Raw genomic sequence first — 20958 nt, 5'->3', positions numbered from 1 at the left:
CTATTTAATAAATAAAATGTCTTACATCCGTAAGATGAACTTTTCCGCACTGTGATCCAAAACATGCATCTATTACATATCTTTTACTTAAATTCAACCGGCTAAGCCTATGAAGAGACAAAATGCGAATTCCGCTCATCTGTGCCATCTTGTATTCCATAGTTGAACTCAATTTAGTTACAATGAATTGAATCGAAAAAGAGAAAAAAAACAACAACAGTAACATGGCTACATAGATCTGTTGACCAGTGAGATACGTATAACAATGGAATGAAAGAATGAAGAAAGCGTATATGTGTATGTATGCATCAGCACGCATAGATGTACAGCTCTGTGTGGCCGTGCTATTGTTGTTGTTTTTTCTCTTTTTCATTTCAATGCTACAGAATTAAATTCAGTTTTTCGATCTTATTCGAACTAATGTGAGGTGGCGCTGATCAGCTGCGTTCGCATAAAAAAGTTCCCAATCTCATATACGCCAACCCCGCTTGCTTAAATTTGAATCCAAGAGAAAACTAAATCTGACATTAGTTTTGCGATACAAATAATTTTTGACACACTTTTTATACAAAAGCTATCAAAAATTTGAATTTTTGTATGGAAGCCATACCTATATGATATCGTAGTCATGTGAAAATTTACAGAGGTTATTTTTTTCACAAAAAGCTAACATTCTGAAAGTTTGAAGAAATTTCAATGAATATCACTTCCCATACAAAATTTCGTTTTGGAGCGAAAAATTCAAAATTTTGTTCGAGAGGTACCCCTAATATGCATTAAAATTTCTTCAAACTCTAAGAATGTTATTTTTGTGTGATAAAAATAACCTGTGCAAAGTTTCAGCTCATTACGATATCATACAGGCATGGCTTTCATACAAAAATCCAAAATTTTTGAAATTTTTGTATGAAAAGTGTGTCGAAATATATTTGTATCGCAAAACTAACGTCATATTCGGTTTTCTCGTACCCAAAAAACCCCCAATACATATTTTTGAGTGTTTAAGTATACATTAAATATCACTTTTGGAAGAAAATTTGAATTTTTCCCATGGATGCCCATGGGCATCACACCAGACATGACACGTCACTCTATCAACCAAAATCGCTCAAAATCTAATGGTTTCTATTCCTCGGAACTCCCAATCATCCTGTGAAGTCAGATTTTGAATTACTTTTCTTGTTTGAAAGTTATCGTGTTAACAAATTTTTGCGTACAGGGTACGCACATACATTCGGACATAAAAAAAAAACGCTAGATTCGTGTTCCCTGGTCCCAAAAACACCCAGAAAACACATTTTTGATGGGTGTTAATTTTTCGACCGATTCCAATACTTTACCTTACACACTAGGTGTGTGCGGAAAAGTAAAAAGAAGCCAATTGCGCGTCGTCAGTACTCTTCTTTTATACTGTGGGCACAAAAATACGCACACTTTAATATCCTTAAGATCGAATGCGATGAAAAAAAAAAATGGTTGATGGAGTAATTTTTTTTGCATAATTTCCACTATATAATCGCAAGACATTGCCTTTTTAACACACTAACGAGATTTTTTCCTACTTTTTTTTCTTTCTGGCCAATATAAAAGACCATTCATCTTTTGATTTTGCCTTTACCCGTTTCGTGTGTGTTTTTTTATTTTATTTTCAATTGCTTCATTGAACTAGATAATAATTTTTCATTATATTCTTTCTCTCTGTGTGCGCAAATTTCAGCCGTGATTTATTAATTTCGTTCCATTTTCGTTGAATGAGTTGAATGTTGAGCGACTTTTGACCAAAAAACCGAAACGCAGATCAGAGATTTTATCTCTATCTCACTATTTTGCTCTGTTTCGTGCGGTGAACACACAAATTTAATTAGAAAAACATGGTTTATATACGTTTGAACTCTTTTGCTGTATCGTTTCGACCAACCAAACATTTTTGGCGTTATAACAGCAATTGATCTGTTGAGCCACTCAACGAGATGAAGCACAAACGATTCTACCGAGCTTTTTCATATCTATCTTAAATATGTATGCAAAAATTCATGCAATGGAAATCTGAGCGAAAAAAAAACACACAGCAATAAAATTCCATTTTGAATAAATAATTTTAATTAAGGCCGCAAAATTGTGGTACATACACTACTAAATAATGGCATGATGGGAGTTCCAAAACTTTCCAAAAATCTCGTAAGCATATGAATACCGTATATTTTGCTCTTTTTGCAAATAAAATCAGAGTCTAACGATGAAATTAAGTTAAAATCAGAATGCCAAAAAATTGATTCACATTTTTGTAAAAATAAAGAAATTTTATTTATTTTTATTGAACGGCCATTAATCAAACAATTATGATAACGTGTAAATGATATCCAGTAATTTGCAATTGCGAGCAATTGCCGATTCGCAAAAAAGACTAATTCAACTAGCTAATGATGTATGTATTTGCATCAAATGTAAAACGAATGTGCAATTTGTGAATGGAATTTGTTCGGTTCTTTTTTTTATTGCCGCTATTATTTCAATATTCTTTGGTCGTATACAGACATTCAACGAAATGAGATGACGATTTCCAGCTGCTGTTGTTGTTGTTTAAAAAAACACACGACGTTTGTAGTAATAACGATGAGACACCCTGAAAATATGCATTATGAGAAATGAAAAATGTAAAGAATAAAAAAAACTTCACATTTTTTTATGTTTTTTTTTCCTGTTCGGCTAAAATGATATTTTTCATTTTTCTGCTCGAATATTTCTCATGAGTGCACTACCCGAAATGGTTGTAACACACAGTAAATATTTGAATGAATACATGGTAAAGTTTTTTTCTTCCGCTTGTTTTAAAATCCGAACGCCCGCCGTGCTACTGCTTTTCCTTTTTTTATCTCACTCTTCATTTCATCATATATTTTTTTCGGATGCTCCGGATATCAGGTTGTTATTATTTGTATTTGCTATAAATGTATATTGATAATTTCATTGGATCTCGAATATTTCAAGCATTTTTCAATATCAGTAGATGGCTGAGATGTCTTTTCATCGAATACATCGTTATTAATTTTTACAAACGACAACTGAGTATTTTTATGTGACGGTAACGGCGACGGCATACCGAACCGAAAAAAAAAAACAACAACATAAAATTGAATGCAAAGAAAAGAAGAAATCAAGTGCCTATCGCTAGCTAACATCATAAGGCTGAAGCGGAAAATCCAAAATAATCGCCGTCACATTTCAATTTCGGTTTTTTCCCCTCGCATCCCAACGGATATGTAAACATTCTCATTCACTATAGTATATGCGCTAAAATATGCAAAACATGTACTCAATGTACAAACCAAAGAAAACGACGGAAAAAAAGCAACAGAGAAATTTGAGCTGCAATTTTTTTCTTCTCTCTATTCATTTCATTCCTTCAAGCACCCGCCGACAGTACGCATACACATAAAAAGAATAGGACTGTCACATGTTTGTCAAAACAAGTCGAATCGCTATAAATCCATTTGACGATGTGAAAACTTACTTACCGATCCGATAACATTGGGGAATTTAAAATTTGGTTTGAAAATGAGTGTGCGTTTGTCGCCGCGAAATTTAAAACTTAAAAAAATATTTTTTTTTGTGTATTTGCCTTGGCTGCGCTGCCTTCGTGTGTGTGTGTTAATGTTTTGCTGTTGTCACAAAATCCCAATACAGAATCGGCAATGACATATCGAAAATATTCATTAATATGTTGGTAACATCGCAAAATGGCTTCTCTCCTTCGCTCAACCAAAATACGTACCGCATACCAAATCGCATCCAAACAAACGTGTACAAGAACGAGACCACTGTGTGTTATGCGATGCGCTTAAGTCACATTGAACAGAATGGGTCGACGAATGTTCTAAAGCATACAGCGACGCACCGTGCCAACATGTAAACGAACGCAAGCAGTTGAAATGTTGATTGCATACACACATATATCCACAATACACACGTACCGATGGCCATCTGTGACGGGCAACGAACATGTGTATGCGTGCATGAGATGCAAGAGAATATACATCGTATTCGTAAAGTCGAGAAAGAGCGAGAGCAACACACGATAGCGGCAAGCAGCACCGCAATATCAGCAGCAGTCAAAGCACCTCGAGAATTGTTTTATTTTCAGTCTGTGAGTTTCGTTCAGAAAATCAGTTTTGTCACATCTTTGTTTAATAGCGAATGTATACATATTTCGTTCTCTTCACTATTGTTGTGTGTTGAGCAACTTGAAAACAGAGATTCAATTGTACGTTTTGTTTTTATGCACAATCGGTGTACACACGACAGAGAAGAAAGAGAGAAAATAAGAAACAAATTCAGAGAGAAAATTATAAACATTTTATAAAAGGAAGAATTCATCGACACATTCGCATCCAGTAGTAAAAGAAATCAAGTGATTTTTCGAGATAAAATTCCAGTTTCATATTTCTTCTGTTCTGTCTCTTCATTTAAATTTCATTTATTTGTTTTGCTTGTAAAGACAAATACGGGATTGAAAAATTATTATACACATAAGTATCGAGTGTTGCTGATTAATTGAATTAAACAAGAGACACAGGATTATTTAGTTATTTAGTTAATATAGCCGATACGTGAGACACTTGTGATCAATTAGAATAAAAGCCAACAGTTTTTTTTTTTGGATTTTTGATTTATGCAAACCACAAAATAAATTGACAATCGACCAATTTTCGATTTACGAACTCTTGTAATGTGCTGAACAAATTATTGTATCTTTTTTTATCGTGAATCTTCCTGCTCTTTTCTGGTAGTTTCAAAGTGTTTTTTTTATTTTTCTCTATTTTTTCATTTGATTTCTTACCAAAAAAAAGAGAAACAAAACTACGTTGTCGCCGAAATTGCTGTACGATAATAATAACAGTTCACAGTGTAGAATAATTGCGGTTATTTACTTCCACAAACTGAGTGTCTATGCGTAAGTATTCATTCACCTTTTTATTTAGTCTGTCAAACATTCGATGAGAAACGCAATTGATGCGATGCAGTTTCGTTTCTGTTTTATACTCCAGAAATTTGTCGTTTTTGTAGTTGTCGTGAAGGAATACAACGGCGACGACCACATTAATTTAAATTCCATTTGTACTATTTGATAAACGAGATGAAATGAAATAAAAAAAAAGCTGCAAACGGCGATTATAATGTGAATGCGTTGTGGTTCGTTTGTAGTTGCTTAATATTGTGTTCGGTGTTATTGTTGCAGGCAAATGTGCAAATTAATATTTGATCAAAATTCGTGCTGAACAGAGAAAAGACACATATACACAGACACACTTCCAAACATACAAATACGCACGCACCGGATATACACGATAAAATGATAAACGAAAACAAAGAATTCACATAACAAACATAGAAAAATTGGTCGAACATATTCAGTTGTGTATAAATAGTTCGATTTAGATGTTGCTTTGTCTTTGTTCGGAACCTTTTGGTTTATTGACCTTTTACATTGTTTCAAGACGATTTTTGGTTCAACCGTGCAAAACAAAAGCAAAACAAATGCAAAACACCAAACATGAAACGAAATAAATTAAGTGAATTCAATGCATCCAAAAACGACATTACTATGATGCTGAACATCCGGTCATATCTTGCCGCTAAACATTGCACATGCCACTTTCATTACGACAATTTCATTGAATTGCCTCTATCGGTCGGTCGCTTATAAGCTCTTTCCTCTCTTTCTAATCAATGTGAAAAGTAAGTGACTGAGAATTCCCTGAATACTAGGGATAGCAGAAAAAAAAATCGTGGCAGCTATTCCACTAGCCTGAAAAACCATCTAAAACCCATTCAACGGATAAACAAACAAATAAATCCATAAAAATGACAGACATGCATTTCTCACTAGCGGAGAATTAGTTTTCGGATAAAATTCAGAGTCTCGCTTTGGACGAGTGAGTGCCATTGTAATGTTTATTTTTGTTGTTTTTGTTGTTATTTTTTTGTTTCAGTTTGGATTTATGTCTGCATCGCGTTTTCATTCCATGTATAAAGTTGATGCTGATTATATACGGTGTGCGTGTATATAACTAGATGGTCAGTGTGTGTATGTTTTGTATGTGCGCATGTGATAATAATATTTCGGTTAAATAGTCAATCTAATTTTTTGCCGTTTTGTTACTCTCGGTAAAATGTACAAGGAATGTAAAACATATAAAATGCGATATATCCGTTACTTATGCAATGGTATGCTTTACGTTTTGGCACAAATAACAAAGTACAGAAAACGGGAGAAGAAAAAAAAACAAACTCTTGCACGACCATCTACCCAAAAACCGTGTTCGTTTGAATGGAAAGTCAGTGATTGAATATGACACGCGGCATAACAACAATTATGATTTGGAATAATATTATCTTTTTGAAGTAAACGGCGATTGGCTGATGCCAATTGTGTATTTTATGTGCTGTATGCGTTGTAATGGATTTGACGAAATAGCAATATTCCTTCTACGTCAATTGTAATGGCAACTCATCTCGCAATTCTATATATTTCGCGCACATTTATCTAAAAATACACTATTCCCGTTTTAAAGAATACGAAAAAAAAAGAAATAATGTTTTTAATTCATCGTAATAAGTACACGTTTGAATCTGTCTAAATGAACACATGAAAAGGCTAGAAAGCAAAAGAGGAGCCGTTCAAGAGATAGAGAGAGAGAGAGAGAACGGCGCAATGAAAACCAGTGACGGCAACAGTAACGGCAACAACAAGCAACAGCAAGAGCCAACAACAGTACATAAAACATAATATGTAATTCATAAATCCACAAATATCAATTTACGAAAACTTCGCCGTTTGCTCAAGCAGACAGAGTGTGTGTGTATTACAGCCAGTACACACATCGGCTCTATTTTCTACTCCTATTCTTTGACTGTTTTGATTCGAAATTTGTTCTACATGCTCGTTGCTGTTGGCTCTTTACATTTTTATATATATTTTTTTCGCTTCTCTACTTTTCACGTTCTCTCTTTCTCTCTTACTCTCGCCCTGTTGATAGAACTCTTCGCTTTTCGTTTCAATGAACAACAACGCGTCTGAAATCTAGTGTGTAATTTAGCATATACGTAAAATAATTACACAAAATGCGAGAATAAATCTTTCGCATCACATTTCGATCAAAAAAGCAAAGCACAGTGAGACACAGAGAGAGAGAGAGAGAGAGAGAGGAAAAAAAATTCGAAAACACGAATGCGGCAAAATACGACTACAACGACGGCGGCTGCGACCAAAAGCAATGGCAAAATGTAATATGGAAATATGAAATTATGAGCATATCACATATATTGCATAGAGTCTCGTGTGTATTATCGTTCTGCACGCAAAAGAGCGAAGGGGAGAGAGGGAAAGATGAAGAAAGAAAGAGAGCGATGCCACCAATGGAAATGATCGACAACTCCAATGTGCACACAGTATTACAGTCGAGCACCAAGAATACGTTGCGCTTGCCATTAGCGTATTAAAGAATAAATGTGCGGTATACATCGAACATTGTGCATCACATCCATATTCATTCTCAGTGCTGATGTGTTTTTTTTTGCGTTTTACTCTTCGCCGTTGCTCTGTGCTCATGTTATTTTCTTAGTTTGATGCTTACTTAGTAACCGTATGGATGTAGATGTAAATTGTACACATTAGATGCTCTCTCTTTTTATCCATTTTTCATCTCTTTCTTACACATTTACCTCTATTTTTAATATGCTCCCAAATACGCATCTCTCTGTGCAAGTAGTTGAAAATAAACCCGTCTATATAATTGCTACTGCCTTCCGCGTACTTATTATGCATCTTTTTTATGGTATATTTTTGTTTCTTTCCCTCTCTTTCCCTCCCTCTCTCTCTTTCTCGCACACTTTTGCGTTTCTAGGATGTGAACTTGTTTTTCTCTTTGGTATGTTCCCTGCTAGCCTTGCTGCATAGCAGCGATATGAAGTCTATGCTCGAGACACTCGCATTCAAAAGACAGTTCTTTTCAACAACAACAACAAAAAAATTGCAAGAATAATGAGCGCGCACACCAATATTTTTATTACCGCTTAGGTGTGTTGTTATTCTTTACCTCTTGCATACCGCTGCCATTCTATTCACTTTTGTTATCTGCGTGCCAAAGCCTATATGAATGTTAACATTTTTATGGAACTCAGCCAACGCAACGATGATAAATTAAAGACAAAAACAACCATTGATTCGATATAGGACTCTCTGAAAAGAAAAACCAATTTGTCCTATGTTTGGGGATTTCAACATTGGTTTGGCGTACACGACAGGTGAAGAGAAAAAAATGAGAGAAATTACCTCATACTAATGGACATAATAAATGGATTGACACGAAGTAATAGAAAAATATTGCAAATGTTTGCGCAAACATAACTACTTTGTTTGCAAATACTTGCAACCGAACGGAAACATCTAAGAGATATAAGCGACCAGAGGAAGTGCACTTTTCACTTTTTTTTGTTCACACTTTAGTTAAGATTACTGAATTATGTTTCCAAATAATAGTACATAATATATAAGATACACAATACACATGCTATTGGCCAAAAGGGAAATTCATAACGATTTGCGCATATCGAGAAAAAACAAGATCGTATTGAGTCTCATAATGTCGCAATGCAAGCATATTTTCACCGAAGCAAATAGATATATCTAAAATTGGGCAGCCAACAAAATTTATGTGTTAGCACTTGAAATGGTTCATTGGATGTGGTCAATTTAAAACCAAAAAAAAATAAAAAATAGAACACAGAGAAACACTTTTTTTTCATTTCGTTTGTATTATATTTTGTTTTCTCTAGAGAGATAGATAAAGAGAGATACATATAGATAGGGAGCGTGAGGGAGAAGAAAAAAAATAATGTGTCAAAGGTTAACATTTTCGGTTTGCGAGTTTGTTCACATTTTCTGTAAAACTAATTTCGGTTTGTACAATGCTCGCGCAAATCCGATGGAATGAAACATATTTCAGTTCAAAGAATTTTAAGGCCGAAAACATAATTCATTCGCGGGAGCGCGCATGAAAAAGATTCAACGTTATTCATTTCATTTAAAGTGGGAAATTTTCGCTGCAGTTACCAGTCAATGGAAAATGTCATTTAGACGAAAAATACCAAGCAAACAGTAAGCACAAAACGGCACACGGGGCAGGCCCCAAAACCAAAACGAATGTTTTGCATGAATGAAAAACACACGACAGAAAGAGAAAGAGATTTGCTAAACTTCTCATATAATCGAAGTAGTCAGCAGGCATATACAATGACATCGCTTACCATAATGTATTCTCATTATTTTTCCGTTGAACATGGCACAAGAGATCCCAACGACATAGCACAAATAGAAAATTTTCCCATTTTAATTTGATTCATTATTTTCCGCACAGTTTCAGTTCGCTAATGTTGTTTTTTTTTTTAATGGTGGGAGGGAATGAGAACTCGGGTCGATAGCTTGAGTTTTAAACGGTATATGTATATTTTACCAAGCGAATCAATTTTTCAGCTCGCAACTCTGAAACTTATTACAACATTTGGTGGAGTCAATTTCATTGCCACAATCATAAAATATGTCGAAATGCTTTTCGGTTGACAGAAGAACAAAACCGATTCCAACTGATTTGAATATTGCGTGAAAAAAGAGTACGAATAATATATAGAGCATTTTTCTTCACACCAAAAAAACAGGCACGAGCTCATGTTATGTTCAAACGCTATTGCTGTCTGTTACAAATGAAATTGTATCGACGCAACAATAAAATTTGTACAGGATTAGCGTATAAGAATAAATTCACCACCTTTATGTGTGCCCCAATTTGTTGATGCCATTTTGTATATAATTTTAATTTTATTAAATTGTTTGTGCTCAAAAAATTGAATCAAATTCGAAAAATGTGTCACATGTAAAAGAAATTTAAGATTTTCGCTTTAATTTGTTTTGAATGTAAGTGGATTTTTAACAAAAAATGTTCAATACGCTCAAAAGAACAAACGAACCCTTTGAATAATCAAAAGTGATTGTGGAAAAAATGTTGACCACGAAACGCTTTGTAACCTCTATATTTCATTTATTTTGTCCCTTGATTCTCCCTTGATTCCATTGTTCGGCTGGAACATGCTGGTTCTGTTCACATATCCAAAATACAAAATAGGGATGACCGTTCGCATCCAACAATTTCAATTCGAAATGAATTTTCGGGCACAAATATTGACACAATGTTCTTTATTAAAATGCAAGCACAAATTATTTATGAAATGGGTGAAAATGTTGCGCTTAGTCGATCGTTCCTATTATTGTAACACCATAATATGTGCAAAACATTGCACGTAATATCGCCCAATGTGTATAACTCTCGAGGAAAAATGTGAGTGTGTTATGATTAATTTTTCAACAGTTAAAGCTGCTATTGCGTCTCTATTTTGGATATGTTTTGTTTTGCTGCCACTTTCATTTCCATTTGGAGCAAAATCCAATATTCAACATACGGCTTATGGCCTACCATTTGAACCATTACTATGTTTCAGTAAATACTCGCGTCTCGCGATATATAATTGTTTCTGTACGCAATGGTTTTTGTGTGTTGTTTGTCCAATGAAAAATGGTTTGTTGATGGAAAGAGCTGAATTTCAGCCGCGAGAGTAAAAAAAAACTTTTCTCAATGGAATAACAAATTTTCATCAAACTTGTAAATTACGATAGACGACATCAAACCATTTCCTGAACATACAACTGCACACACTATATGAATAAATGGTAAAGTGCGAATGAAATTTTCTCGCTTGTTGCAATAAACATTGATATTGTATATTTGTGTGTTTGAAAATCCAACTTCTCAATTTGACATTGTTTAACGAACGAAAGCAGCGACATAGAGAAACAGAGAATTATTGGTTAACAACGTAAACGAAGAATATTTCTCTATGACATAGTTGAAACTATAGAAAAAAGCGAAGCGACAACATAAGCTCTCTTTCTTTCCTTCACACTCAATTGCAAACATCATCTATTATCTGTACCATCATTTTTTTTATTCAAAAATCATTTCGACATTTTTTTCAATTTTATTAAAATGTGGATTGAGGAAATGCAAACATAATGTTTGGCTAGATTTTTGGGTAATTTCGAGCTAAAAAAATCCAAAATCTCACAAAGGCACATTTTTCATTTAATATAGCCTGTACCAAACAGTACCAATAGCGTGACACCATTGATCAGATATCGTCAGCAAACCATGCGTTTCTGTTCGTACAATCTGTAAACGAAGAACAAATAATTTTTTTCAAATATTTTTCCGTTAGCATTTAATAATTGGTGTATCATTTCTTCAACACTAATCAATATTTAAATTCATTCGTGTGTTTTGATGATGAGCCAAGTAAGTGATTAAGCAATTATTTTGTTAATGACATTGCTTTTCTAACCATCAACAGGTACGATGTATACATCTAATTATGCATGACACTGTACATGTACGCTTTGCCAATACTATGATGAGCGATTGGAAAAGCTCTTGCAAAAATAATGTTTGGATGATTCTGTCTCGATTTTTATGAAAAACTTAAATCGATTCGCAGAGCAAATAGAAATGTGCAAACGCTTCACTGTCGCCACACAAATTATTATGTCTCATGTCGACTTTTTTATTGAAGCTCTTTCGATAATTGTGTACACTGTGCATGAGACAAACATTAGCAGCAAATTAACGACATTCACACGTCTTCCACATGGCTATATCATCAACATTAATCGCACAAAACACATACACATGCACAATGGCATTTTCATTCGTGTAAACCCATTCTATGGTATCTTTACTCTTCTTGGTCTCCGAATCAAAGAAGAAGCCGATCGATTTTACTGATATAGGCAGTATTAGATGGAACCAATAGAAAAATTATGGTTAAAACTGCAGTTGACACTAGCAGCGCTCTAGTTTTGTTCAATTTTGCGATTGATTTATTTGCACCAACGAGACAATAGTGCAACAATGAATTACAATGTGAGAAATCTCTTTTTTTAAATTCTACTTTAAATTAAGCTTTGATTTATATTAATGATCACGTTCGTATAAGTCATAATTTTGAATTTCATCAAACAAACATGCAAGCGAATAAAAATGTTCGATTGTGTGAATGGTTATTTCTTTTTCGTTTCCCTCGTTGTGATTTATTGTAAATAAAATAGTACATTACTTGTGAATTGAACAGAAAAAATAGAGAGAATAAAACAACTAGCTAGTGAGTATCAAAATAAAAATAGACGATTCCGGGAAGCAAGCAGAAAATCGTTCAAATACGTTTTTGTTTGGCAATCAAAACGAAAAGAATAAATAAAACACACTCACAAGAAAACAAGAATCGAAATTGTACGATAGCATAAAGTAATGAGCGAAAGAAAGCCAACGACGAACGAACAACGAAAGGTGAACTGAATTGGGGGGAGGGATAAGCGCGTGAATAAAAGAAACCTTGAGATAAACAACATACAAATATGTATGGATAAGTAACAGCGTACTGCATCTATTGGATGATAAAAAAGGTGAGAATTTCGTTTGAAATTTTCCAAGTATTGATACACGGTGAATGTGTATAATAGCTTTTACCGTTTTTGCTCATTTTGCCTCTCGCACGCAAAACAAATATTGCAGCGCAAACACGACAAACAGCTCAGTTTATCTAACAGTTCAGTGGTAAAACAGTGAGTAAGCGACCAACACATTGGAACATAGAATCATCCAGAGAAGATAAAGAGAAGAAGAAAACAACTTTATGTTTACTTAAGTATTAAATAATTCCATCGGTTCAATCGTATGTCGTGGTTGTTTATACTGTCCGATCTTCATTTTTTTTTTGTTTCTTTATTTGTCATTTGATGTGACCTGGACCATTTCGTGCACACATTTTAAGCATTACACTCTCTCTTTCTCCATTTTTATTCGTATTCTTCTATTTCTGTGAGTGATATCTCTTGAATGCTCTGCTCTGTCTCTCATGACTTTGACTGTCTGTTTTGCACGTTTTCCACTAGGTACGACTCTGCTCATATATTGATGTTATTTAACACTTTAGCATATTTTATGAAAGTTAAGAATACCCGAGCACCCGAAAACTCTAATGTCCCAAGACTTTTGGTTGCTTAAATGAAAAGGAAACGCAAAAATTACGAGCAATGATACAAAGCGAATGAGCGTGTATGTGATGCGACATACACTAAATTTGCCGGCTTATACAAACATTTTGACTACATTGTGCAAAATAACCTGATGTGTGTGTGTCTGTATGTAAGTGTGCAAAATACAGGATGAAAAGATGATGACACGAGCTCTTGTTACTAGTTCGGTTTCCACTTTGGTTTTATTTCGAAATTCGAATTACGCAATTTACATGACTCCCATCTGAATGGTTTTTGCAATGTGCCTTGAAATGTTGATCGTTAAAACTTCTGCTATTTTCGAGCCAAAAGTCTTTGGAAGGCGGCAATTGCTTTCGACATTTTCCAAACACAAACAGACACATACGAACTCAGAGGAAATGCACCCATCATTCAGTTTGTTTCAATGTTGGATTGCTGCCGAAAGTCTTTCAATACCACCATCAAAATGTGGACGGCTTTCAAATTGAAATGATTATATCGCTTTGTATGGTTGGTGTATTTATTTGTTTCCTTTTTACACCATCATATAGTGGGCCTTTCCATTTACTCGAATCATCTTTCTTTCTTTTTTTCCGGTTTGGAAAATCGAAAGTAATAAGGAGTTCTCATTGCGGTTTTTCTTATACTTTTTTTTTGCCTTATTCGAATTGTTCATGTTGCAATGCGCTATCGGATGAAATTTCTTTGTCGTCAATACAACACCGTTCTTATTTTGCTCCCTTTCTCTATCACTTTCGGCATTTTTTTCGGTTTTGTTTTTGTTTTGTCACTGACAAACTTGTGATTATTCTTGATAATTTCATGTAAAACTTTTCTTTAACGATTCGCCAATAGGTGGTTTGTGTGGTAGTTGATTTAACGCCATGACTTTTATCATTAAATTTATATTCGACCAATTTTAGATGCACACACACATATATATATACAGCTTAGCTTCCAACCTCGAACAAATGAAAAACAGTAAAAACTTTTTAGATTTTCTCCATTTCGGACATTTCTACGAAATGGATGATGCTTCTGTGCCAATCGGGGAAAGAAAAACATGAAAATGTTGTAGAACTTTGTGGTTGTCTTTGACGTATATGTTTGCGCAACATCTATGCGAATAAAGCTTTTTACATTGCAATCAATTCGGCTCATGTATGCACGAAATGGTTTTAAAACCTCACCGTAAACATGCAATAAAGAATTAAATCGAATGCATATGCAAACATTCTTTTTAACTGACCATTGGTATCAGGATCATTTCGCTTTCTTACACACAAAGGCAACATTTTATTATGTACTCGACAAAGGCAGCCAATCAACAAAGACAATGAAACAATTTGCGTCTTTGTCAAATGCTTGGCTCCGGTTTTCTTAACATCTTTGCTACTTGTTTTTATTTTTGTTCGCCAAATGTTCGTTACACTGTAAACACGTCGAATACATTAAAATCGATATTCAATGAGACATAGATGAGATAGAAAGAGAGAGAATCCCGATTCTGGAATGTTGATGGAATAGAACCGATAAAAGAAATAGAATCGAAATGAGATGAAACATCCAGAGAATACATTCAAAGCCAATGAACACACACACACCGAACATGAATGTGCACCGAACATGGAAACTTATACTCGACTTGATATTGAGTGTTCAAAGTCGTTCCAAGTATTTTGATTTCCTTGAGTTCGTATATATTGAACACATACAATATACGCGTATGAGTTTCCATCACCGTATCGCATGCATGCACTTTATGTTGGATGTTTGGCATCTTTTTTTTGTTGTTATATTGCATTTTCCGTGCATTTATAGAAATGTATGTTGAATATGAAAAGCCAAGTGCATGGTTGATTTAATAGCGATGCGAGTTGATGACATTAAAAGCCAGCGTTGAATTTGATTTGTAGCGCCTGTTTCCACTGAACGATTGCGTATTTCAAAATACACCACATTAAATGATTCGATGCAATCAAATAGATAGAAACGAAGATAAAGATAGAGAAATAGCGGAGCACAAAATGCAGTCGCAACAACACCAATATTATCATCATCAGACAGGACTTGAATTGTCAGCAAAGCAATACGTGCGCTACTAGATGACACTAAAATTATCTGTTACTGAGAAATTTTATCATGCTCCATTATGTATTGTCATTATATTCTGGTTTCTTTTTTTTCTCTCTCCCTTCGTTCTTTGACTCTCGTTGGCCGTTTCTGGTGCTTTGCCTTTAGAACCATTTTCATGTTCATTCATCAGTATAAACGTTGCATACGAGCAAATGACACATACAATTTCTATTTCTCCATGTCTCTCTTGTATACAATGCGCGGTGCTTACTGCAATTTGTTTAATGTGCTCAACATTTAACCCGTTCACAACCCCCCTGCCTTTCTCTCTCTCTCGTTGCCGTGCTCGTTCGTCTTGTAGAATGTTACAATGTATCTTATGCGTCCGTTCCATTTCGTATGTGGAATGTTTATCATTCACAAATGCAAAAAAGAGGTGGCAGAGGGGGAGAGAGAAGGAGAATGAGAATCTATCTATGTTCTATGTTTAAACACGTATTGCAGGTTCAACGACTATGACAAAAATTTCAGATTCTTAATGTTTGTGACGGAAACTTGTTTCCTTATTGCAATGGGAGTTTGTCTTTATGGTTCATATTTTATAATGCGTGTGTGTACATGTACATGTTTATCGTTGTACTCTTTCACCGTGTATCCACATAATGTTCAGTCTCGCAACATTTCTAATGTCATGGCAAAATGCGTTTGTGAATTATAACAGGGTTTAAATTGTATTATATCTATGGTTCGAAAATTCAAAAAAATATGAAATCAACTTCAATTATATATCATGGCAAATCACTTTTAATCAAATAAAAATCACCGAAATTTCTCAATGGTGAATAATGGCTTTTTTTTTATTTTAGAATTGGATTTTGTCATCATGCTCGAATTGATACATTTTTGCGCATTTTTCAAATATAACTCAAGGTTTCAATATCGCAAAACGGTTTCTACAAAAATGTCATTCCATCATTGATATTTATTGAGATTTAATTAGTCCAACCGACGTGCATCATCCTCATATTTTATATCACAATATGTATGTTTTATCTCTCTTAGTTCCGGATGTAGTTACCGTACAAAGCAACAAATGCCACATATAACAGCAATTTATAGCAACTCATAAAAAAGCGTCACAAACTACTGCAACAATCACTTGTTATATGCGAACTTTACGCGATTCTTTCAACAGTAACCTTCATTTACATAAAGAGGATCAGTGTGTGTGTATGTGTTATGATTATAAAAAAACTGTACAAATAAAAACATAGGTTTGATTTACCTGTGTGTATCATGTTTCTTTGGATTTTGTATGTGAAAAAAGCGATTGCAACAAAATTACACAAAATCAGAACGAAGAGAAGAAAATGAAAATGCAACGAGAATCAATGAGGCAAACAGCAGTTTCAGTACACCTAATGTTGTGTGTACCAAGATCCAAGTTCAGTTCAAATAACGGCAAACTTATTTCTGTTATTTCTTTCTCTCGTCTCGTTTTTTTTTCTTGTCGTTCGTTTTGTTTTTTGTACTTTGTTCATCTTTCTTTGGTTGCTAACTTTATTCAATATCAATTCGATTAAGTTCTGACTTGGTGTGTATTTTCTACTTACTTTGCATGTTCGTTGCTATTTTTCCGCATTTCGCTAACGCGCAAAGAGAGAGGTTAAGAGAGAGAGAGAGAATGATTCGGATGTGAGTTTTGCCGAATGGCTGGATGCCATCACGACGTAAAATACAAAGATGCACATCGGTGTGTATGAGCGCGGGTGCATGTAAAAAAGAAATGCACAGATCGTTAAAGTAGACCTTCGCTATTTTCAAGCACACAGAAAACACAGAATAAAAAACAAACACCAGAGATGAACTTATATAAATACAGCAAAACAGTCACACTCCCATCATATTCTTTGCCAGAGTAAATGAGATCTATCGATTAAACGTGACTTTGTTTTAGCTGCTTCGAGGTGCAACTATATCAAAGCCATATCGCTAATGTTTGTTTGGATGAGTATTTGCGTGTGCATGTATGATGTGTGCCAAGAACTACATATTGTATTTCTATTTTTTTCTCCACATTTCTGTTACTATTGCTGTTGTTGTTGTTATATCCACCGATTCTGTTATGACTATTTTTCTGCAGTCGACGTATTTTTCGCATAAACATGACAAGAGCGATAACAGCAACAACAACCACAACAGCAACACATTAGCTTTGAGCTGTAAACACGGGATTGGCTTGGCATAAAAATGACTGGGAAAAATGTAAGCTCGATGCGAAAATAAAAACTTATAATAAATGTATTGCATTCAAGTTTGTGAAGAATATTTGCGTGTATCTTGCAAATATGATATGGATGATATGAGCATTTTGCACGATTCGGGCCGATGATAAAGTGAGCAACGAACATTGGCCGTTGCCTCCGCCGCCGCCGCCGCCGCCACCACCACCAACAACAATAACATACATATATACCCAAATGTAAGGACAAAGTCGTTGTGCTGCGCTCATACTAGTTACTGATTGAAATAAAGTAATGTTTTGCTAGCACAAAACGTGTTGTTTGTTGCAAAGCAAACGAAGAAGATGAAATGCTCGTAAATTGCTCATGGTTTTACTGTTTCACTTTATTTTTATTTCGTTTCGTTGTCGGTGTATGTTTGTTGTGTTGTTGTACTATGGTCGCTTCAGGGAATTCATTCCGTGAAAAGATACAATACAATATATGGATGCAGACATGAAGCGATGAGCATATACAGAGAGACCGAGAGAGAGAGAAAAAGAGCGCACAGAAATTGAATTGAATGCGAGTCGCTCCAAAGCATAGATCGCCATGAAATATCGCTTCGGTGCCATTTTTACCACGATGGCAAGGGCATTCAACATAAAATAATGTCAAATCAAATACATTAGACAGTTTGTACCAAAGCACTGTGTTTTCTTTTTACCTGGGTTCGATTCAAACGCTTCATTCACTAACACGTCTCTCTCCTCCATCTCTTTCTCTTACCCGCTCCATTTTGTGCGATTACAGTCGTTGAGCGATTTCGTCTATTCGCTTCGTTCTATTGCATTTTCGGTAATTGTATTTTAACGGTTTATTTTTCATTCTCAGGCGATATAATCGCTGTTTATCGGAATGGTCAACCGACGAAAGAAAAAAAATGTAATAAATAATTACAATGATTCCAATAAATATTTTAGAAATAATCTTGTTTGAACGTGAGCGTTTGTTTTTTTTTTGCTCTTGTTGTGTTGTCTACAGCAGCAGACCGAAAAAAGGTAAAATGATGAACATGGAAAAAAATGAAAAAGCCTCAGACAACATTGGCGTTTCAGCGTTTGGCTATTTCTGATTTTTCTCACAGGCAAGTCATGATAACGATGACGACAATCATGATGATGATGACGATGATGATTGTATGGTGAGATCGCATCTCTTACCGCAAGAGAATCGTGAATAATTGAGTGAATGTTTGCACCGAAACCATACTCGTTGATTATTCGCTCTATTCACTTTAACCCGAATCCTGAAAACCAACAAATTTCTCTGAAGCACTTAAAATACAACCATTTGTGGTTACGCATTCATATCAAAGATAAGCAATTAATTCACGCTTTCATTTTCGCCAATTGAACACGAATTAAACGCCAGTGTTTAAAACATTGTATGGCATTTGATCGAATTTTGAACATTTAAATCGAAACCATTTGTACTGTTGCCTCTTCGTTCTATTATAAATTGAATCATTTTCAAACGGTACAATTTCAATGCTATGCAAAACTGTCGATATATTTTATTTTATAATCAGTTTTTGCATCGCCGTTAGAGATGCTGATAAATTATGTCTCTGCATTTGTAATCTTAATAACAGTTAACACAGCACAAAAACTAAACTTGCCTTATGTCGAATAGAGATAGTGAGAACAAAGTGAGATTAATTCAACATATACGACACTTTTTTTTCTCTATCCACTGCACACCATTTTTTGTTTCACTCTTTTATGGTCACAAAGTTGTAATTCAGGTTTGGCTGCACATAAAAATGCAATGCAATTCAATGATAAACATGATGATAATGATCGGCTAATCATGTTAATGACAATGCAATTCTAATTATATTTTGTGCACGCACGCCTTTTTGCCATACGACCGCCATTAATAGTATGTTAGAGAGATTCATTTTTTTTTTTTAAACTTTCAACTGTCTTCTTCCGACGTTTATTCAATACAATACCATGGCAGTGAATAAACAATTTTAAATTGTAGTCGATCGGAATAGCTTATCAGCAACTCAACATTATTAAATCAATGACATCGAAAAAGAATTGTGATTGACCAAAATTCCATTCGTTTAATTTAACGATTTCAAAATGACTGATAGATTATGAAAAATGTCGAAAGTCAAAAGCATCATAGTTGAACGTAAACGTTCATTTCTTTTTAATGTGCTAAAACAAAAAGAGACGTATTTATGAAATGTGGCTGATGGTTTCTTTTCATACCATTTACCATGCTGTTAAATTAGCATTAACGTTGTCATAATAATGATTGTAACGGCCTGCAGTACCAAGTAAAATTCATTGGATGCGGGCAGCGCATAACACAATGCATACAAAAAATTTACCAAAGTTGTTGTCATCGCTGCGTTGCATTCTTGTGCAATTGTTGGCATTGCTTGCTGTTGTTGACGCGCTTGAAAAACTTCATTCTTACAATTTCTTTCATCTTCTGCTGATGCCATCGGACATTGCAACAAATTTATTTCAAGTTTGTAGTATTTTCTTTTATTTTCCATAATCATGCTGAGTTTATGTTGAGCTCGAAAAAGGGAAACATAAAATTGCGTCTAGCTGACTCCCTTTCCCGTTTTCTTTTTTCGGAATTTGAGAGAGAGAGAGAGAGAGGGCGTGTGTGTGTTCATTTTCATGGCTTTTGCTGTCAAACATTGAGCAATTCATTTCTTAGCTCTTTTGATGTGCTCAATTTCAAAAGGGAAGAAGCATGAAAACACAAAGGTATATGCTAGGTAGAACGTAAAATGTCATTTTTCCACGAGTTTTTTTTTGCTGCCATTGTATTACTATGATGCCATTGCTGATACTGAGTTTACTTCCTCTCAAAGCACTGCCGTTTCGGCACATTTGTTTTTCTTCAGGCAAAACGACAATGCATACAACCATGTTTATATTAACGGTATTCAAACGTTTGCATTTTATGAGCAAAATTTTGAATACCAGAAATTAAAGCAAGCACAGAAACGGAATAAAAAAAAGCGAATCGAAAAACTCTATGAAAGAATGAAATGCAATGCATCAAGTAATATGCATCTCCAATATATTGGTATATAATACTAGATGTTGGTATTTGTTCCGCAGTTTATACGGTTACGCCAAATATACAAATAAGAACAGAAGCAGCCTGAAACGGCGGAAACAAAAAGAGCTCCTAAGTGCTTGCGCAGCAGGTACGTCTGCATACTGTATCTCCCTTTCTCTCTATGTCCATGCTAAAGAGGAGCACAAGAACGGATACAGAGATGAGAAAATTCTGGCATTCTAAATGAGCGAAATGTTGGTGCGTTGTTAGTTTTCTGGCCGCTGCCAGCATTGACTCATTCTTATTTTGTGTCTATCGTACAATGAATGTGTATGAAAAACCATCTTTGTGTTTATTGCAATCTTTTGATAATGGACTCTCCAATTCCTAGCCTCTTCACAT

The 20958-nt window shown here is 34.7% G+C and overlaps 1 protein-coding gene across 6 annotated transcripts in view; it reads left to right on the top strand.

Annotated features, from left to right (window-relative positions):
* The window catches only part of LOC116337651 (poly(rC)-binding protein 3), a 171153-nt gene that overhangs the window by 81399 nt on the left and 68796 nt on the right, over positions 1-20958 (top strand). Inside the window, exon 1 of one of the 6 annotated variants that reach the window (XM_031762395.1) lies at positions 4155-4951. The exons of the other annotated variants lie outside the window; for them this stretch is intronic. The gene's annotated coding sequence lies outside the window, so the exon portion shown is untranslated. Of the gene's footprint in view, positions 1-4154; positions 4952-20958 lie in introns of those variants that run through there. 6 annotated transcript variants of the gene reach the window in all.

Source organism: Contarinia nasturtii, unplaced genomic scaffold (assembly GCF_009176525.2).
Source record: "Contarinia nasturtii isolate CC-2019 unplaced genomic scaffold, AAFC_CNas_1.1 Cnas_scaffold_285, whole genome shotgun sequence".
In the NCBI taxonomy this organism is placed as follows: domain Eukaryota; kingdom Metazoa; phylum Arthropoda; class Insecta; order Diptera; family Cecidomyiidae; genus Contarinia; species Contarinia nasturtii.
Note: the sequence above shows the minus strand (reverse complement) of the source record. Positions and strands in the feature narration are given on the sequence as shown.